The sequence below is a fragment of the Canis aureus genome, chromosome 27, assembly GCF_053574225.1.
Source record: "Canis aureus isolate CA01 chromosome 27, VMU_Caureus_v.1.0, whole genome shotgun sequence".
In the NCBI taxonomy this organism is placed as follows: Eukaryota; Metazoa; Chordata; class Mammalia; order Carnivora; family Canidae; genus Canis; species Canis aureus.
The window spans coordinates 22,105,422-22,126,325 of NC_135637.1; the positions used below are offsets into that span (position 1 = coordinate 22,105,422).

At 41.3% G+C, this 20,904-nt stretch overlaps 1 long non-coding RNA gene across 1 annotated transcript; it reads right to left on the reverse strand.

Moving 5' to 3' along the window:
- Positions 1 to 12,422: 12,422 nt before the first annotated feature.
- Positions 12,423 to 20,588, reverse strand: LOC144300048 (uncharacterized). Its single transcript, XR_013366693.1, has 2 exons — positions 20,038 to 20,588; positions 12,423 to 19,812 (listed from the first exon to the last, which is right to left on the reverse strand). It is a non-coding gene; the product is annotated as an uncharacterized LOC144300048 (long non-coding RNA).
- Positions 20,589 to 20,904: the final 316 nt, after the last annotated feature.

A 20,904-nucleotide genomic window follows, 5' to 3' on the forward strand; every position in this document is an offset into this window, starting at 1 on the left:
TCACGAGAAATAAAAGAGGGCATTCATTAAAAAAGACATCATGAAACATAAAAAATGAATAACAAAATTAAAACTGCTCTATTGCGGAATAACAAAATATGTGAGTGCATTTCAAGTGTGTGTAGATTCGTGGCAATGCTATGGAAACGATGAATTTTATTTAAAGGGCTGTACCTAAGCACTTGACTTCAAAGTCTTTCATTAATAGTATTATACTTTTTTCCCCTGGGTTTGTCATGTTCCACATCATGCTTTTTCTTTTCTCACTAAAATTTCTTCCTTTGTTAAGAGAGGTATCACCTTCCATATATCAGGATTTGTATTTGTAACTGAGCTTTGTTTGCGTTGTGAAAGCCATCTACACCATTGTTTCTTGGCACATTGTCACATGTTCCTTGATAGATCTTTTAAAGTTCTGTGGGAAATGTGGGTTCCAAACTCAGTGCCAGTGTGTAGACCATTAGGAGAGCTGAGATTTACAGACTATACAAATGGGAGCACTGTGTCGGTGGAGAAACCAAGAAACTGTCCACCAACTATTTTTTTTAATCTTTTACAGCAAAATTGCCTTACAGCTAATGAATTATGCAGCGAGAACATTTGTGGCAAAGATGCTGTTGGCAAAAGTACCTAGAACCAAAAATCACAGTCCCCTCCATGAAGATTCTTATATTTTAGTAAAATCGATGCTCCAGGAAGCAGCGACTCCACCATACAGTTCCTCCAATGAGTGATGGTCATGTGTGATTGCTGGGTAGGCACTCCTTTACTGGCTCTTCCTGGGCCTGTATGGTCTTCCCTGGGCCTCATCTCAGCCTGACTATATTAACTCCTAGAGGCATGTATCCTGAGACACGTGGTAGGCTTTGTTAATTCAGGAATGTAGCATTGGGAGGATGTTCTATAGGAAAATCCCAGCACCATGCCTCTGATCGAAAATTTGTGTGTTTGTTTTTTTAGAGAGGGGAGGAGAGAGTGATGAGACATGGAAGGTGGGGAGAGAGGGAGGGAGAGAGAGAGAGAGACACTTAAGCAGACTCCTCTCTGGGAGAGGAGGTTGTGGGAGGAGTCTCACAACCCTGAGATCATGACCTGAGCCAAAATCAAGAGTAGGACATTTAACTCACTGAGCCACCCAGGCGCCCCACTGTGCCTTTGACCTTGTCAGTCAATTGGAGCTCTGTTATGAGGCCTAAGTGAAAAAGGGGGATGCAAGAATGAACATACACCTGCTCATTTTAAGTGTTCATTGAACATATTATCACAATTTGAACATAACTTCATCAAAAGCCTCAGTGATAATATAAATAGTGATTCACACATTTGTATGTTATACGTATGATACTCTGTATCCTCACAATAAAGTAAGCTAGAGAAAAGAAAATGTTGTTAGGGAAATCACAAGAGAAACTACATTTACTGTACTGTGCTATAAAAAAAATCTACGCATAAGTGGACCCTTATAGTTCAAATCCGTATTGTTCAAGCAACAACTGTACAGTTTTATTGGCTGACAACCATACCCATTCCTTTATGTGCTGTCTGGCTGCTTCCATGCTACAAAGACTGAGGTGAGCAGTCTCAACAGAAACCTTATGGCCATAAGGCCTCATATATTTGCTATCTGACCCTTCACATAAAATGTTTACTGATCTACTCCAGTGTAGTGCAAACTCTAATTAGCTGATATAGGGACATGTTCTGTTACACGTTGGGTTTTCAGAAAAGCAGGCTCTGAGATGGAGCTGAATGTGCAGGACATTCTTTAAAGCATGCTTTTGGATCACCACTTGGGGAAGGTGGGGAAGGAAACAGAAAGAGGTCAATCTGCATGCCAGGTTCAGTGACAGCCAGCTGACCCCATAGAAAGATCAGATAGCCTTTGGGGGTTGTCCCAAGTTGGGCTAAGGTGTTCAAACCTTTAAACCCAACATTAGTCAGTTTTGTTGGATGTGGGCTACCCCAGGAAGGGGATGTGTGGCCTTAGGCAAGGTGGCTCTCTGCAGCTGAATCAGTCCTTAAAGGGGCTAATAGCTGAGGTCATGGCCTTTATTGAAAGAGTATATTGAAGGGAGGCAGCAGACTCCAGAGTCCTCCCTACCCCACAGCTATTCTTGACCTCTTCCTTGTCTACAGACTCTTGATTTTGTTTGGGGCAGCAACACATCCAGCCCCTGGGATGCTTCTTGACCCTATTAAGCCTCTCATCCCTCTCCCTTTTTCCTGTACCATATATTTACTCTTTTCAGCCTCCTTTACAGCCAGCAGTGGTTTACCTGAGTCTAGATCTGGCCAATAGAGGATAAGAGGAAGCCTGCAAGGACAGAGCAATGTGATCCTGGGAAAGATAGTTTGTTTTCTGATTAAAAGGAACAGATGTGAGAGAAAGAAGAGTTGGTTGGCAGCCCCTTTCCACCTTCTTCCTACCCTAAATGCAGGCATTGATGCTTTGGGCTGTGGCAGCCATCTTGAGACCATGAGGCAACATACATGAGTTCATTAAAAGATGAACACACTACGAATGGCAGAAGGAAGAAAGGAAAGAAAGAAAACAAAGAAATTCGAATCCTTGGTCTCATTGAAACATTGAATTGGACCTGAAACTCTCTACCTCTGGCCCTCTTGTTAAATGGGTTAATAGTTATTGTATAAAGTATTGCAAGCCTAGGCTTTGGAGTCAGAGCAAGGTTGAATTCCATGTACCTCCAAGCTGTGTGACTTTGGGCAAGTCACCCTCCTCCACCTGGGTATTAGGTTTTCGTTCCCAGTCTGTAAAATGGGATAAGAATAAAACTTCCCTTGTAGAGCTGCTGTGAATCATCAAATATCTTGGCATATTTGAAGTGAACTATATGGGAAATAGTAAAGCTCAGAAGGATTCTATGGTAACTGAGCTAAAGAGAGAAATGAAAAATATAATAAAAGCCATCATTACCAATGAGAATCACCAAATTCCTAGAAATAAGTTAGTTGGCACCTCAAGGCAGTTAGCTCTATGAGAATTTTTTTTGCCTTTTAAATATATAATATATAATACAGATATGCATATAAAGATATGTGTTACTATATATGTATACACACACACATATGCTATGAGTTAGATATTCTAGTACTTACTGTCCAAAGCATTCCAAACGGATAGGGCAGGTAATTGTTTTGTCATATGAAACCCTGCACAAAACTTCAACACGTAAAAAGAAAACTAGCCCTATTCTAGTTAAATCCTCCTGATTTTAAGCACATGACCTTGAAATCTCCATTAAACCCTACCTTAAAAAGATGGCTTTTTCTATTTCACTGGCTGGGCCACATGGTTTTGGGGGTTATTTCTTAGGGCTTGTGCTGCAAAAATTATGAGCTCTCAGATGCTCAGGCCAGCTAGTTGTTGATCAGTTCCGCTATTTGTATGACTATAAATATGACCTATCCACCATCTGTATCTCTAAGCAGAAGACTAGAAGCATTGCTCTAGGGGGATCAAAGAGCTTGTGATCTCTGTTCAAATTACCTCGAGTGGAGGGAGGCGACTTGTAGTTCAGACACATGGAAGGACTATCGAACATTCATGAAACCAGCCATATAAAATAGTGAAACTTAAGGCGCAGTTCGACTTGTTCTGTGATGCATAATTTCATCAAGATGAAAAGGAAAACCCCAAGCATGCTTGTATAACTAACAGAGGCTGGCACAGCAATTATGCGCTCTTGGTGTGGGGCTTGGTTTACTTTCCTGCCCTCAGGGACTTCTTTGTGTGGCACCCACACAGCTTTGTGCCCCTGGGTGCATGTGTTCTTACTCTGCTTCATATACTTGATTTTCTAGTCCTGCTCACATGTGGTTTCTTTCCTGGGAGCTGCTGCCACTTGAAAGATTTGTCCAAACAAAAATCTATCTTCACTTCATTGGTCTTTTAAGGGAACTGTCTGCCTCTGTGCATTTATGGATCTTATTTTTATTCATGTCTCTCATTCTCTCTTTTACCTGGATTAAAATTCCCAGGAGGGTTGGCTTGAAGTATGGGAGTCTTGAGAGGAACAGTTGTTCCTTAGGCATAAATGATGTTTCAGAACCATGGACAGAGCACCTCCCACTCTAGATCTGGTATGCCTACAATGCAGCCCGTAGAGAGCAAACCTATTGTTTAATTTTCCTCTGTGTAGGGTACCATCTCATCCAAAGATTGTTCGGTGGTTAACAGCTTGAATCTGGGGTTAGAATATCTGAGTGTAATTCTGTCAGCATTCCCCTCTCTTCCTGTGTGACTCGGCAGTGGTTTCTCATCTGTAAAATAGAAATCATTAATGGTGTCAACTCCTCGAGTTGTCAGGATTAAATGGCATGGTACATTGAATTATTGGCCCCAATCCTTCATCCCTACTGGGTTGCAGGCTATGTAACTTGGCAGCTAATTCTGCAAGAGTCAAGAGTCAAAGCCTGCCACTTGACCTTGGCCATATGGCTTGCTCAGCCTGTAGGATGTTTGCAGATGTGTTGTAAACAGTGACCACAAATATGCTTGGAAATACTCTCTTGTGCTTCTGTCATTACCATGGGCAAAGCTTCCCCCAGGGAGTTGCTGCCTCCTCAGCTTAGGCCCTGGAATACACATATGGGAACACATTTGAACTCAACCCTCAGTCTGGTGGATAGAGCCTGGAGTCCAGTCTATCCCTACCAAATTTCAGCCCACACCCAAACTCAATGAGAATACATGATTGATAGACTGAATCACTGAGTTTTAGGGGTATCTTCTATGTGGTATTATTGAGGCAGTAGCTGACCAATAGAAGTAGAACAAATCGTGTAAGACATTTAAAACTGCCTGTGTGAAGTATGGGCACCGTTCCTTTTGGATCTCGAGGTCGTCATTGTCAGGAGGAGATGTGAAGATCAGTGGTATATTACTTAGATCTGGCTGGCTGAGCCTGGGCAGGTCATTTAACCACACTGGTCCTCACTCTGCTCATGTACAAAGTAAAGCTAGGAATCCCCCTTCTGAGTATGTCTGAAATCATCAAAAGAGGCACGAACCTAAAACAGTATTGGAAACTCTCCATTGGTCAACAATGAAGGCAATGTGATCAGGTGCTTCTAACACATCCTGTGTGTTAGAAACAACCCTCAGTTTGTGATATCCAGTCTGAAGACACAGTAAACAATGGGAGCAACAGCCATGAAATCAAGAAGCTACTAGCTTTAAATTGTCAACACTACACTTTCTACTGATCTGACACTAATTCCCAAGTACAGTGTCAGGCCTCATCAGAAGCCTCACCCACATTATGTAACTTAGCATCAGGAGATGATCCAAGTAGCTCCCACCAGTGTCTTGTGATGGCTGGGCAAAAATGCTTCCATGAGCACCATTCTCTTGGAGTAAGGCACTTGCTTTGGCAGATCCCCTTGAAAAAGTGTTTAAGTTACTAGGAACAAAGACACAATGAGAGTTACACGTCCAGCAACAGATTAGCAAACTGTCTGCCAACTGGGAGAGGGAATGAGATGAGTGTAGATGTCTTTTGATGGTGGGCTGGAGGGACAAAACACAAAGCATGAAGTCAGGTCAAGGAGGAGGAACTGGAGGGAGAACGATGGAAGAAACAGTGGTGTTCGTGGAAGGTGGTAGGAATCAGGCCTCAATATGCCTGAGTTTGTATGTGAAATTTACACAAAGATTTCTTCAATAGGATACAAGAAGTACAAACTGAAACAGAAGAACTGATAAGTTGGGCTTTGTTAAAATGAACAATTCTTCCTCTTCAAAGATAATGTTGGGAAAATGAAAAGGAAAGTCGCAGACTTGCAGTAAAACCCTTATTCCTAGAATATATAAAGAATGCTCTAATTCATAAGAAGATAACACAATTTTTTTAAGGGGTAGAATATTTTTATTTTAAATTCTAGTATAACACATAGTGTTACATTAGTTACAGGTGTACAATATAGTGATTCAACAAGTTCATACAGTACTCAATGCTCGTCATGATAAATCTCATAATCCACTTTGTTTGTATCAACCATCTCCCCTCCGCCCCCCTGACAAACACCAGTTTATTCTCTATAGTTAAGGGTCTGCTTTTTAGGTTTTGTATCTTAAATTCCACATGAGTGATATCATATGGTATTTGTATTTCTCTGACTTATTTCACTTAGCATTATATCCTCTAGATCCATTCATGTTGGTGCAAATGACAAGATTTTCTTTTTTATGGGTAATCGTGTGTGTGTGTGTGTGTGTGTGTGCGTGTGTGTACGTACCATAACTTCTTTATCCATTGATCTATGAATGGCCATTTGAGTTGCTTTCATACCTTGGCTGTTGTAAATAATGCTGCAATAAGCACAGGGGTGTATATATCTTTTTGAATTAGTATTTTCACTCTATTTGCTTAAATACCCAGTAGTGGAATTACTAGATCATACAGTGATACTTTTTTTTTTTTTTGAGGAGCCCCCATACTGTTTTCCTCAGTGGCTGCACCAGTTTGCATTCCCACCAACAGTTAACAAGGATTCCTTTTTCTTCACATCCCCATCAAAACTTGTTATTTCTTATGTTTTATATTTTAGCCATTCTGACACATGTGAGAATGTTTCATTGGGGTTTTGATTTGCATTTCTCTGATGATTAGTGATGTTGAACATCTTTTCATGTGTCTGTTGGCCATCTGTAGGTCTTCTTTGGAGAAGTATATGTTCATGTCCTCTGTCCATTTTTAATGATTTTTGGTACTGAGTTGTATAAGTTCTTTATATATTTTGCATAATAACCCCTTCTCAGATACATCACTTGCAAATATCTTCTTCTATTCAGTAGGTTGTCATTTTATTTTGTTGATAGGTTTCCCTTGCTATGCAGAAGCTTTTTATTTTGATGTAGTCCCAATAGTTTATCTTTTGTTTCTCTTGCCTTAGGAGACCTATCTAGAAAAAAGTTTCTATGGCCAATTTCAGAGAAATTATTGCCTGTGCTCTCTTTTAGGATTTTTATGGTTTCAGGTTACACATTTAGGTCTTTAATCTGTTTTGATTTTATTTTTGTGTATGGTATAAGAAAATGGTCCAGTTTTATTCTTTTGCATGTAGCTGACCAGTTTTCCCAATGCCATTTGTTGAAGAGACTTTAACCATTGCATATTCTTGCTACTTCTGTCGAAGATTAATTGACCATGTAATTGTGGGTTTATTTCTGGACTCACTATTCTGTTCCATTGATCTATGTGTCTATTTTTGTGCCAGTGCCATACTGTTTTGATTACTACAGCTTTGAAGTATATCTTGAAATCCGGGGTTATGATGCCTCCAGTTTTTGTTCTTTTTCAAGACTGCTTTGACTATTGGACATCTTTATAGTTCCATACAAATTTTAGGACTATTCTAATTCTGTGAAAAATGTTGTTAGAATTTTGATAGGGATTACATTAAATCTGTAGATTGCTTTGGGTAGTATAGACATTTTAACAATATTTGTTCTCCCAATCCACGAGCATGAGATATCTTTCCATTTGTTTGTGTGATCTTCATTTAAAAAAAAAGATTTTATTTATTTATTCCTAAGAGACACACACACACACAGAGAGGCAGAGATGCAGGCAGAGGGAGAAGCAGGATTACTGCAGGGAGCCCAATGTGGAACTTGATCCCGGAATCATGACCCGAGCCAACGGCAGATGCTCAACCACTGACCCACCCAGGTGTCCCATGTTTGTGTCATCTTCAATTTCTTTTTTTTTTTTTAATTTTTATTTATTTATGATAGTCACAGAGAGAGAGAGAGAGAGAGGCAGAGACACAGGCAGAGGGAGAAGCAGGCTCCATGCACCGGGAGCCTGATGTGGGATTTGATCCCGGGTCTCCAGGATCGCGCCCTGGGCCAAAGGCAGGCGCCAAACCGCTGCGCCACCCAGGGATCCCCATCTTCAATTTCTTTTATCAGTGTTTTATAGTTTTCAGAGTATAGGTCTTTCACCTTGGTTGAAAGACCTTGGTTAAGTTCATTCCATGGTATCTTATTTTTGGTGCCATTGTAGATGGGACTGTTAATTTCTTTTTCTGCTACTTCGTTATTAGCATATAGAAATACAACAGAAAAAAAAAAAGAAATACAACAGATTTCTGTGTATTCACTTTGTATCCTGCAACTTTACTGAATTCAGTTCTAGTACTTTTTTGGTGAAGTCTTGTATATATAGTATCATGTCCTCTGAAAATGGAGTTTTACTTCTTCCTTGACAATTTGGATGCCTTTTATTTCTTGTCTGATTGCTGTGGCTAAAAGCTCCAGTACCATGTTAAAGAAAAGTGGTAAGAGTGGACATCCTTGTCTTGTTCCTCATCTTAGGGAAAAGCTCTGTTTTTCACCATTGAATATCTGGATTTTTCATATATGACCTTTATTATGTTGAGATAGGTTTTCTCTAAACCTGTTTTGTTGAAGGTTTTTATCATGAATGTATATTATACTTCATCAAATTCTTTCTCTGCATCTATTAAAATAATCCTATGATTTTTATCCTTGATGTGATGTATCATGTTGATTGATTTGTGGATATTGAGCCACACTTGCAGCCCAAGAATAAATCCCACTTGATTGTGATGAATGATTTTTTTTAATGTATTGTTGGATTTGGTTTGGTAATATTGTCTGAGGATTTTTGTACCTATGTTCATCAGAGATATTGGCCTGTAGAGTGTGTGTGTGTGTGTGTGTGTGTGTGTGTGTGTGTGTTGTGTGTGCGTGTAGTGTAGTGTATCTGATTTTTGGTATCAGGGTAATGCTGGCTTTATTAGAATGAATTTGGAAGCTTTCATTCCTCTTCTATTTTTGGGACTAGTTTGAGAAGAATAGGTATAAAGTCTTTAAATGTTTGGTGGAATTCACCTTGAAGTCGTCTGATCCTGCACTTTTGTTTGTTGGGAGTTTTTTTTATTATTATTACCCATTCAATATCATTGCTGGTAATCATCTGTTTAAATGGTCTGTTAATGATTCAGTTTGGGGACATATGTTTCTAGGAGTTTATTTCTTCTATTTTGCCCAATTTGTTGGTATATAATTTTTCATATTCTCTTATAACCCTTTATATTTCTTTGGTGTTGGTTGTTATTTCTCTGCTTTAATTTCTGATTTTGAGTTTTTTCTTTTGACTCTGGCTAGAGGTTTATTAATTTTGTTTTCAAAGAATCAGCTCCTGGTTTCATTGTTCTATTATTCTTTTAGTTTCTATTTCATTTGTTTCTGCTCAAATCTTTATTATTTTCTCCCTTCTACTGGCTTTGGGTTTTGTTCTTCTTTTCCTACCTCCTTTAGGTATAAGGTTAGGTTTACTTGAGCTGTTTCTTTTTCTTTTTTTTTTTTTTTTGAGCTGTTTCTTCTTAAAGTAGGCCTGTATTACTCTCATCTTCCATCTTAGAACAACTTTTTCTGCATCCCAAATATTTTAGACTATTGTGTTTTCATTTTCTTTTGTCTCCATGTATTTTTTATTTTCTCCTTGATTTCTTTCCTCCTCCTTTATTTTGTCCTTGATTTCTTAATCCATTAATTGTTTAATAGCATGTTATTTAGCCTCCATGTATTTGTGTTTTTTCCGGATTTTTTTCTTGTGGTTGATTTCTAGTTTCATAGAAAGTAGTTTCTAGTTTCATAGTGTTGTGGTCAGAAGAGATACATGATATAATTTTAACCTTTTTTGAATTTGTTGAAATTTGTGGCCTAATGTGATGTTTTCTGGAGAATGTTCCATGTGTACTTGAAAAGAATGTATATTCCACTGTTTGGGGATGGAATGTTCTGAATATATCTGTTAGATCCATCTGGTCCAATTTGTCATTAAAAGCCACTGTTTGTTGATTTTTCTGTTTGGATTATCTATCTATTGGTGTAAGTGGGATGTCAAAGTCCCCTACTATTATAATATCCCTATGAGTTTCTTCCTTTATGTTTGTTAATAGCTGAGTTACGTTTTGGGTGCTCCCATGTCGAGTGCATAAATATTTACAATTGTTATATCTTTTCATTGGATTTTTCCCTTTATGAGTATGTAATGTCCTTCTTTGCTACAGTCTTTGTTTTAAAGTCTGTTTTGTCTGGGGCCCCTGGGTGGTGCAGTCAGTTGAGCATCCACTCTTGGTTTCGGCTCATGTTGTGATCTAAGGGTGGTGAGATCAAGCCCTGCATTGGGTTTCCTGCTTAGTCTGGATTCTGCTTTGGGCTCTCTCTCCCTCACCCTCTGCCTCTACCCCCCAAAATAAACAAATAAATCTTTAAAAAACAATAAAGTCCATTTTGTCTGATAAAAGTGTTGCTACCTCAGCTTTCTTTTCACTTCCATTTGCATGATCAATGTTTTCCATTCTCTCACTTTCAATCTGCATGTATCTTTAGTCTGATATGAGTCTTTTGTAGGTAGCGTAGAGATTGGGCTTCTTTTTTTATCCATTCCACCACCCTACCTCTTTTGATTGGAGTGTTTAGTCCATTAACATTCAAAGTAATTATTGATGGGTATGTACTTGTTACCATCTTGTTATTTGTTTTATGGTTGTTTTTATAGTTCTTCTGTTTCCTCTCTTGCTCTTTTGTGCTTTGATGGTTTTCTTTAGTAATATGCTTAGATTCTTTTTATTTTTTTATATCTATTACAGGTTTTTAATTTGGTTACCATTAGGTTTATATATAATATCCTATGTATATAGGAATCTACATTAAATTGATGGTCACTTAGGTTTTAACCCATTCTCAAATCACTAAGTTTTAACTTCTCTCCCTCCTGTCCTCACAGCACACGTTTTATGTATATGGTACCATATTTTACATCCTTTTTTTGGTGAATATCTTGACAGATTTTTATAGCTATATTTAATTTTCCTGATTTTGTGCTTCCTACTTCTCTTATTCCTGCTTTTGGTCTTCCCACTCAGAGAGTTCCCCTTAACATTTATTGTAAGGCTGATTTAGTGGTGATGAATTCCTTTCATTTTTGTTTGGGTAAACTCTTTCTCCTATTCTGTATGATAGTGTAGCTAGATAGAGTATTCTTGGTTGTGGGGTTGTTTTTCCTCTTAGCACTTTTAATATATCATGCCAGGCCCTTCTGGCCTGCAAAGTTTCTGCTGAGAAAGTGGCTGATAGCCTTATGGGGTCTCTCTTTATATGTAACTATTTACTTTTCTCTGGCTGTCTTTAAAATTCTCCATCACCGAGAAGGACAAACATTATATGGTCTCATTCATTTGGGGAATATAAAAAATAGTGGAAGGGAATAAAGGGGAAAGGAGAAAAAAAATGAGTGGGAAATATCAGAAAGGGAGACAGAATATGAGTGACTCCTAACTCTGGGAAACAAACAAGGAGTGGTGGAAGGGAGATGGGCAGGGGGTGGGGGTGACTGGGTGACGGGCACTGAGGGGAGCACTTGACGGGATGAGCACTGAGTGTTATGCTATATGTTGGCAAATTGAACTCCAATTAAAAAAAAGGAAAAAAAATTCTCCATCACTACTTTTTTTTTTGCTATTTTAATTATGTCTTGGAGTGGACTTCCTTGGATTGATTTTTGTTGGGAGTTCTTTGTGCCTCCTTGATCTGGATGTCTGCTTCCTGCCCCAGATTTGGGAATTTTTCAGTCACTTTTTATTTGAATAAATTTTCTGCCCCCTTTTCTCTCTCTTCTCCCTCTGGGATATAATACGAATGATAATTGCACTTAATGGTGTCACTGAATTCTCGTAACTATTTTTTATTTTTTACCCCCCCCCTTTTTCCCTTTTCAGCTTGGTTGCTTTCCATTACTGTCTTGCGGCTCACTGCTCTGTTCTTCTGCTTTCTCTTCTCTACTCTTTAGTCCCTCTAGTGTATTTTTAATTTCAGTTACTGTTTTAATCTCTGATTCTTTGTTATATATCTTATCTTTTTGTTGAGGGTTGCCCTAGGATCCTCCACTCTCAAGTCCAGTGGGTATCTTTAGGATCATTACTTTATATTCTCTATCAGGCATATTGCTTATCTCTGTTTGATGTAGCTCTACTGCTGTGACTTTTGTCCCATTCTTTCATTTGGGACTTATACCTGTCTCTTCATTTTGTCCAACTGTCTGTGTCTGTTTTTATGTGTTAGGAAAGTCAGCTATGTGTCCTTCTCTTGAAAGTAGTAGTTTTATGAGAAAGATGTCCTGAAGAAAAAAGAGCAGAGTATTTAATAGACCCTTCAAAGAAACTATAGAACTAATAAGTACATGAAAAGATGTGCAACACCATTCACCATTAGAGAGATGCAAATTCAAACCACAGTGAGATACCACTCACAGGTACTAGAATATCTAAAAGCAAAAAGGCAATACCAAGAGTTGGTGAGGATGTGAGCAATTGAACTCTCATACACTGCTAGTGGAAATACAAAATGAGGCAGTCCTTTTGGAAAATGGTTTGGCAGGTTTGTTTATTTTTTTAAAATAATGTTAAACATCCATTTGTGATCCAACAGCAATTCCACTCTTAGGTATTTATTCAAGAAAATGAAAACTTATGTCTGTACAAAAACTCATATGCCGTTTATACCAACTTTTCTGATAATAACTCCATAGTGAAAAGAAGCCAAATTGCTCTCAGTTGGTGAATGGGTTAAAAAAATGATGTAGTATGTCCATAAATGGCATACTACTTAGCAATGAAAAATAATGAACTACTGATACAGATCATGCGACATTTTGGATAAATCACAAAAGCATTAGTTAGGTGAAAGAAGAGAGACTTGTATGATTCCATTTATATGAAATTCTGGAAAATTATCATGATAGAAAGTAAACCAGTGGTTTCCAGGGGGCCAAGGGGAGAGAATGCCGTGGAAGGAGGAAATTAACTGCAAATGGCTTGAAAGAACTTTTTTGGGGAAATGGTTATGTTCTATAGCATCATATTGATGGTAGTCATATTATTATATCACGAGTATTAAAATTCATCAACTCATTATACCTGAAATTGGCAACTTTTGTCATATGTAAAATATATTTCAATAAAGCCGACCAAAAAGCAAAAGAAAACACTGAGCTAATGGTAAAAGAAATATTAATATTGATAATCAAATCCCTTTAGCGGATCAAATGATCTGCATACATTTGTCTCCTTTTCTAGACTAGGAAGCAGATGCTCAAAGACATGGAGCAACATTCCTAATGACACACATCAGGGAAGTAAATGTCAAGGCTGAGACTTTAACCTGCAAGGATAAAGGCAGAGCCTATACGCTTTCCACAGGAGCCCTCATTAGAGCTTTCAGACAAACCAGCTTGCCGTCCTGTGGCTTGGAAAGTGGGTGAATTTCTGGGGAAAGAAGCAACCCTAACACTTGAGGGGCTCCTGGTTTCTTCTTGGGAATTAGCTAACAATTACCAAATCCATGCATTTAATGAGGTGGAAAGTGGCCTATGATAACAATAATTAGCACTTAAACATTGCTGTTTAACATTAGCTTGCTTTAAAGGTGTGTTTATTAATTAAACACTTTACACAGCCCTAGGAGGCAAGAGAAGGATGGTATGGCTGGCTGTCCAGGAGAGCCAACTGAGGCAAGGAAGTGGGTATGGTATCTTCCAGATCATCTTTCCATCAGGAAATAGTGGCGTTAGTTCATTCAGACCATCAATGTGCAGAGAAGGGGCATATGGTGGGTGATAGCTCTCTGATTCATAGCTTTGACATCAGGGAAAGTAGGTATGAAATATGGTGTACCCTTGGGAAAGGCCCTTTCTTTCTCTGGGCCTTGTTCCCCCAGGGGGTCAGTGTGTGTGATGCCAAGTCCTGCATATGCCCCTACTCTTCTCACTACCAGGATGACTAAATCCTTAGGGAATTGCCCACTTCAGCACACTGGTTTTGCAGAGCGGGAGACTGAGACCTGGAGAAGGGAGAGCCTTCTTTAAGTGGTCTTTCTGAAATAAACTTTAGTTCCATGATGAGGGAGAGTGGAATGAATTGATTTAGAATGAAGGAGGAGTCACTGAAAAAGCCACTCTGTGGTTCAGTCCTTGTGGGATAGCCTGGATCTGAGGGAGGGTTGAACTTGTTTGTGGAGTATGTTGGATAAATAGAATTCACTGGTGAGTGAGGATGTGGTGATGAGTAGTTTGTAAGCCAATGAATTTCCAAGGAGTGAGTGAACAAGCAAATAAAGGAATGGATGGGTGATGGGCCATACTTTCCTGTTTCTTTACATGCCTTGTAATTCTTTACAGGCAGCATTTTGAGTATTATAATGTAGTAACTCTGGAAATCAGATTCTTCCCTCTCCCCCTAAAGTTTAAACTTATTGATGGTTGGGGGCTGCAACTGTCTGTTTAGTGATTTTTTTCATACCACCCCGCTTTGCCCCACCCTGTAAAGATGGTATTCCTTGTCATGTGTGGTCACTGAAGTGTCTCCTTTGTTATTCCCATAGGCAGAAACCCTAGTCCTGTCATTTCCTTAAAATGCAGAAATTCAGTCCTTAAATTATTTTCTTCATTAAGCATTGCCCTGGTTGCCAGAAGTCTTGGATTAGGTTTCAAAGCTTTGATTTTGTCCAGAGTTTATTTTCTCAGTCTTTGCAAGTTAATGGTGGTTTCAGTGAAGGTTGATTCTTTGAGTGGCTTTCTCCATGATTTTCTGTGACACCAGTGGGATATAGAATTCCCATCCTCTCCCTATTGCTTCCCCAACACCAATGCCGAGTTGGCTGCTATGTAATAATGCACTGGTATATTTTTCTTATAGTAGAGAATACTTTCTCTGGACATGTCTCTAGTAAAAGTGTGAAAATTAAAGAAGGGATATGAGAGCCCTATGTTTCAAGAAAGTAAAAGGAGAATATAATTCTTTATGGAAAAAGAATATTCTTTTGTATTCAGTATGTGTACTTACTGCACACTTAACTCATTTATGGCATTCAGCTGGCTCCCCTAGGCATCTGAATTTGAGACCTTCTACTGAAGCCAGTCTCATGGTTTTTCTATTTGGAAGAGTGGAAAAAGGAAGATTTTCATCCATTATAGCTGAACCAACATCAGCTGGAACCTGTTCCAGAAGTGAGCCACAGAAAAGGATTGGGGATGTGTCAAATGAGCTCCTCAGTGAAGACCATTATGGTGGCATTAATCCCCAAAGAGCCTCCTTGTGACTCACTCCCAACCCCTCCCTGCCAACGTGTCCTCCATTTCACACTTTGTCTCAGAGTCCCTCAGAATCTCCCAATTTTGCTTCCTAGGAATTCATTCTGTGGCATAAATCATGTCAGACAGGTTCACAAAAGTGAGGCAGATTGCACAGCCAAGAAAAACTGCTTTCAGGTTGGGGCTGCTGCACAGGCAGAAAGGTGACTGTTCCTGTTTCCTGAGCACCTACTGTATGCTTTAAAAAAACATAAGCTCAGGGGCACCTGGGTGGCTCAGTAGGTTAAGCATCTGCCTTTGGCTCAGGTCATGATTCTGGGGTCCTGGGATCGAGTCCTATGTCAGGCTCCCTCTGCCCGCCCCCACCCCCTTGCTCATGCTCTCTCCCTCTCTCCCTCTCTCTCTCTCTCTCTCTCTCAAGTAAATGGATAAAATCTTAAAAAAACAAAACGAAAACAAAAACATAAGCTCTGCCCACTCCCCCAGCAGCTCTATGAGATAGGTACTATTATTCGTACCTTACAGAAGAGAACCCCGACACTCAAGAGTTTCATCATTGGCAGAGGTGAGACTTGAGCCCAGAAAGGGGATCTTATGTCCATGGTGCCATACCCTTGTTAGCTCACTTCAGATTTCAGTTGTGGCTGGTGTGGACAGTTCTGTGTAGGGGACCCCCATTCACATCCTCTTCCTACCTTGCCTCAAGTGTGCACCACACACCTTACTTGTGGTCCTGGGCCTCTCCAGTGCCATGAACTCCTGCTGCATTTCATGTGGGCCCATACAAGAGAGTTTAAAGCCCCACTGACAACCCCTGACCAGAGAAGGTGGAGAGCAGATGGGCAGATGCTCCTCTCAGTGCATGGTCTGGGAGGCATTCTGTATACTCTTCAGGAGTGGTGGAGTCGCCCCTTTCCTTCCCCACCGTGGCTTACCGCTGAGACCTTCATAAGAGAACTAACATTGGCCTTTTCTTATCTCCTTTTTCCTGCTCCCATGTGTTCCCTCTTGATTAAATGGTCTGCACACAAATCCTTGTCCCAGGCTCTGCTTTTAGGAGACTCCCAAGCAAAGGCAAGCAATACAGATTTCTTAAATTAAAATCATCCCAAAGTTGGATGTTGGGATTCTAATTGGTGAATGTAGGAAGTAGAGGTAGGCAATTATAAGGTGGAGCTTTCTATAAACTGCCAGACCAGACATGCCCACAAGGGGATGTGTGTCTTAAGGCAGTCCTTGTGACAAGTGTCACATTTGACATTGATGAGAGACGTTCGTATATTTCGGGGCTAGTTTATAAACTACACAGGGGAATACAGTTCCATGGTCACACTGTTGTGCTAGGTTTTCAGTTCAACAAGACCCCTCTTGGCTTAAACATGTCTGTGGATGCTGCTATAACAGTACATCACAGGGGCTTAAAGAAGACATTTATTTCTCATGGTTCTGGAGGCTGGGAAGGATCCTCTTCCTGCCTTCTTGCTGGGCCCTCACACATAGTAGAGGGAGGGAGAGTAGTGGAGTGATCTTGATCTTGTGTCTTTTCCTCTTTTTATAAGGGCATTAATACCATCGTGACTTAATCTAATCCTGATTACCTCCAAAGGCCCCACACCCTGATACCATCACACTGGGGATTACAATGATACACTGTGGGAGGACACATTGAGTCCCTAGCAGTCCCTGGTCCCTCACATTAGCCAGGGAGAGATGCTTCTCTGAGTTATTACAGATTGGATCCCTCACTTGTGAAATCTTCCACACCACCATTAATAATATGACAATAAAGAGTACAACACCCTTGTTCTTTGCTTCCCGGGTGCATATGGTCCCGTGCTCAGTATAGCAAGCCTCATTGTTATATTTCATGATAACCTTCATTTTAGAGATGAAGAAACTAAAGCTCAGAGATGTTTAACAGTTGGCCCCAGGTCACAGCTGAGTCCAAATGGGAGTCAGGTTTGTCTGATGCAAGAGGAGCTCCATACCCCCACTCCTCATCCACTTCACTGAATGAGTGAATGAATGAATGAATGAATAGCTCCCCTTTTTCGATATTATACCAAGGTTTATCAACCTTGGCACTACTAACCTTTTTGGTCAAATCCTTTCGTATCATGGTGGGAGCTGTTCTGTGCTGTGTAGGATATTGAGCAGCATCCCCTGTCTCTACCCAGTAGGTGCCAGTAGAACCTCTCCCTCCCCCCAGTTGTGACAACCAAAAATATCTCCAGACATTGCTAAATGCCCCCTGGGGTGCAAGATTGCCCCTGATGGGAACCCACTATTAGAGGCATCACATTTGGCCTTGATTAAAGATAGGATTCCATTGTCCTAATTTGGAAGCCACTAGATTAGATGATTTTTTTAATTTTCTACTTTAGGTCCCAAGGGATTTACACACTCCCTGAAACTACACAAAACTCTGTATGTGTGAGTATATGTGCATGGTCACATTTTTCGAGGGAGGTAATTCATGGTTTTCGTGAGATTTTTATGGTGGTCTGAAAACCCCCTTCTGCAATCCTTTTCCAATCTGATGATTGGACCTTTGGGGTCTTAAGCCCCTCTTTCTCTTTTCTTATGCCTCCCCCACCGCTCCACTCCAATGTCCCTTCTCCTGGGCCCATCCTTTCTTCTCCAGCACAGTTTCTCCTGGGGAAGAAGCTGTCACCTTGCCTCCGTGGGCTAGGGGGAGTGGCAGTGAAGGGAGGAGGAAAGAATTTCTAGAGAAGCACTGAGCTGTGGAGTAAGAGATTATTGCTTAGCAGTTGCCATGGGGATCTATAAATCAGCCTCGCTGCTTAGAACCCAGAGACGCCTGGCACACCACCTCCCTGCTTGCTTTCTGAGGGGGCAGCCTCACTTCCCTGCCCTACCCCGCAGGTCCTCGGCCCCAGAAAGGCCACCCCTTCACATAGTTTATTTCCCTCCACCGTCTCCTGTGCTACAGTCTGTCTTCTCCCTGACACCTTGCCAGACCTGTCCCTTCCTTCTTGGCTTGGGGCTCATCTGTCCTCCTAGGATGCAGTGTAGCTGCTAAATATAAGGACTCTGAAGTTAGACTGCCTGAGTTCAAAGTCCAGTTCCATCGTTTCCTAGCTGTGGGACCTTGGGCAAATTACTGACTTTCCCTGAGCCTCTATTACCTGATTGTAAAATGGGAAGACTGAGTCCTCTGCCTGCCAGGGTCCTGGTGATTCAGGCTCCTGGCTCCATATAATTTTATATATAATAAAAGCATCCCAGCATATAATTTCTCCTCAGTAAATATTAGCTACTCTCATCTCATGAGTAGTTTCCTATTTCCCTTATTGGCCATTGTTTGGGCAGGTGGATCCTGCTATTCATTCACTGCAAAGTTTGTAGCCCTAAGGTTGGTGGATGGTGTTAAATGTGATTAATTCTTTCATTGGCTGAGTATTTGCTTATTACCTAGTCTGTGCTGGGGGCCATGGAAATACAGAGGTGAAGATATGGTTCCTACCCTAATAGAGCTCATGTCCTGGTGAGAGAGAGATTCCAAATTACTCAAGTGATAGCAAAAAAAAAAAAAAAAAAAAAAAAAGCCACATCCAAAGCTATGATCAAGGTCAGAAGAGTTACTGAATGTGGTCTTCATAATCCAGGGAGGCTGCCTGGAAGAGGAAGAGCCTGAGCCAAGTCCTAGGGAGGGGAAGACATTAACCAGATAAAGCCTTTCCAGGAGGAGGGGGTGGTATGAATACAAGACAAGCACTAGCACAGCCTGTGCCTGTGTGCTTTGGGCAGCAGCGTGCTGGTAAATGCTTGACTGGCTATCCCCCATCCCCCATGAAAGACAAATCTGCCTGATTTGCCAATTTCCATGGTGTAAATATTCTCACCACAGCCTATCAGGCTATCGGCACAGCATCACTGAATGTGAATTTGAGAAGAGATGCACATGACTGGTTCTCAAGAGCCAGTATGAGTGGGCTGTGCTACATTATTGGCTTTGAGGATGCAAGAAAAGGGAGGGGGGCAGTCAGTAATTAATTCAGTATTACTGCAGATAAAATTCAGGGCAAGAAGGGGAATAGTAACTTGGGTCTGTGTTGGCTGATGACTTGTGGCTTTTCTAAATATCCTTTAATATTCCTGAATCCACATATTCAGAAAAATCCACATACATTTGCTTAGCACCTGCTATGTGCCAGGTCCTGAGCCAGTTCTAGGGGTCACCGAGATCATAATGCGCGAAATGCTGGGATGTGTGGATGATACCAACAATCTTTTGCACGCTTCTGCTGTAGCGATGCCCAGACCTGGGCCAGTGGTCATCAGTAAGACAACCATAAACACACCTTTGCCTCCCGGCAAGCACAGAGGATCCCAGTTTGGTCCCCATTGAAATGGACCCTCTCACTTGTGGTTGACTGTTCCCTGTAATTGTTTGGCAAATGACTCCAGAAGACACAAAAATCATCCCATTCCGTGAGGACTGTTCATTTCAATTAGCCGGCAGAGGCCCAGAGCAGAGATGTGCAGGCCCGTTCCAATCAGTCCCCACCTTTGTTTGAAATTGGATTTAAGGTGCCAGGGTGTGGAGGTGGAGTCGGGGGATAAATAGTTTATCATTTCTTCCTCCTCAATGTTCTGCTAGTTCTCATTTCCATGTTTCTCCTCCTGCACGCCGGCAGATTGCAGACTGTAAATTTGAGGGGAAATAGTAAACGTGCAAACATGATAAATAAACATGTTGCTTTTGCGAGGACGGATATTATCATCCAGATTTATAGCTCTCCTCGCCTGCACGTTTTATTGCATTTGGGGAAAAGCTGAGCGAGGTTTCCGTGTTACATTGATCAACTTTCTGCCCTTTGCCCCTGTCACTCCCCTCCTCCCCCTCCCCCCCAGTCACTGAAATATCAACCTGGACCAGGAACACAATTTCTCTCCCAGGAAGGGAATGCATCTTGACAGGTGTTTTCTTTGGGGACAGTTATTTATAGCTACAACCACGATCCTTCTGCTGGGCACTGTTGTCTACTCCCTCCCCGTCCTCAATTCTCAAAAATGGAACATATTTTTGTTTTCCTGGTAGGGGAAAAAGTGGCAAATCAGTGATTTAAATCTCTCTCTGTTCTTCTGTTGCTGTCTCTCTGTCTCTTTCTCTGCCTTTCTTTCCATATTCTAGCCTCTCCGTCTTCCACTTTCTGGACAGGCTCTGGATCGTACCCAGGTTCAAATCTACGTGTTGCCACCCAATTTTTGTGTCACCTGAGCAGTTTACTGACCTTCTCTGTTCCTTGTTGCCAATGTACAGGGACAATTGCATGAGATATTTCTGTGTCTGTCTTCACCTTCCCTCCCCCAGTCTCACCCCAACTAGACGGGGAAGGCTTGGGGACAGGGAGCTGTGTCAGCTTGCCATCTTCTCTCCCGCCCTCACCTGCTCCTCAGCTCCAGTTCTCCATCTGTCACCCTCCCCTCCCTCCCCCCCGCCCAGCTACCCAGGCAGAGCCTTGGTGGCCCCCCTGCTGCCTTTGGCACTGCCTCCCTCCCCCCCACATCCAGTCCGTCACCCAGTCCTGCGGATTCCTCTACATGCTTCTCTCTGTCCCCACCCCTCCTATTTTTGAGTGTCCCCAAAGTGGCAGGCACTGAGCCAGTCTCTGGCCACAGTCCCCTCTCAGGGTCACTACAGCAGTGTCTTTACAGACTCCTGTCTCCAGGCTCGGCGCCCCCTTCCCCCTCTGAGGACTTACTGGAACAGCTAAGGGACAGGGCAGTGGAGCAC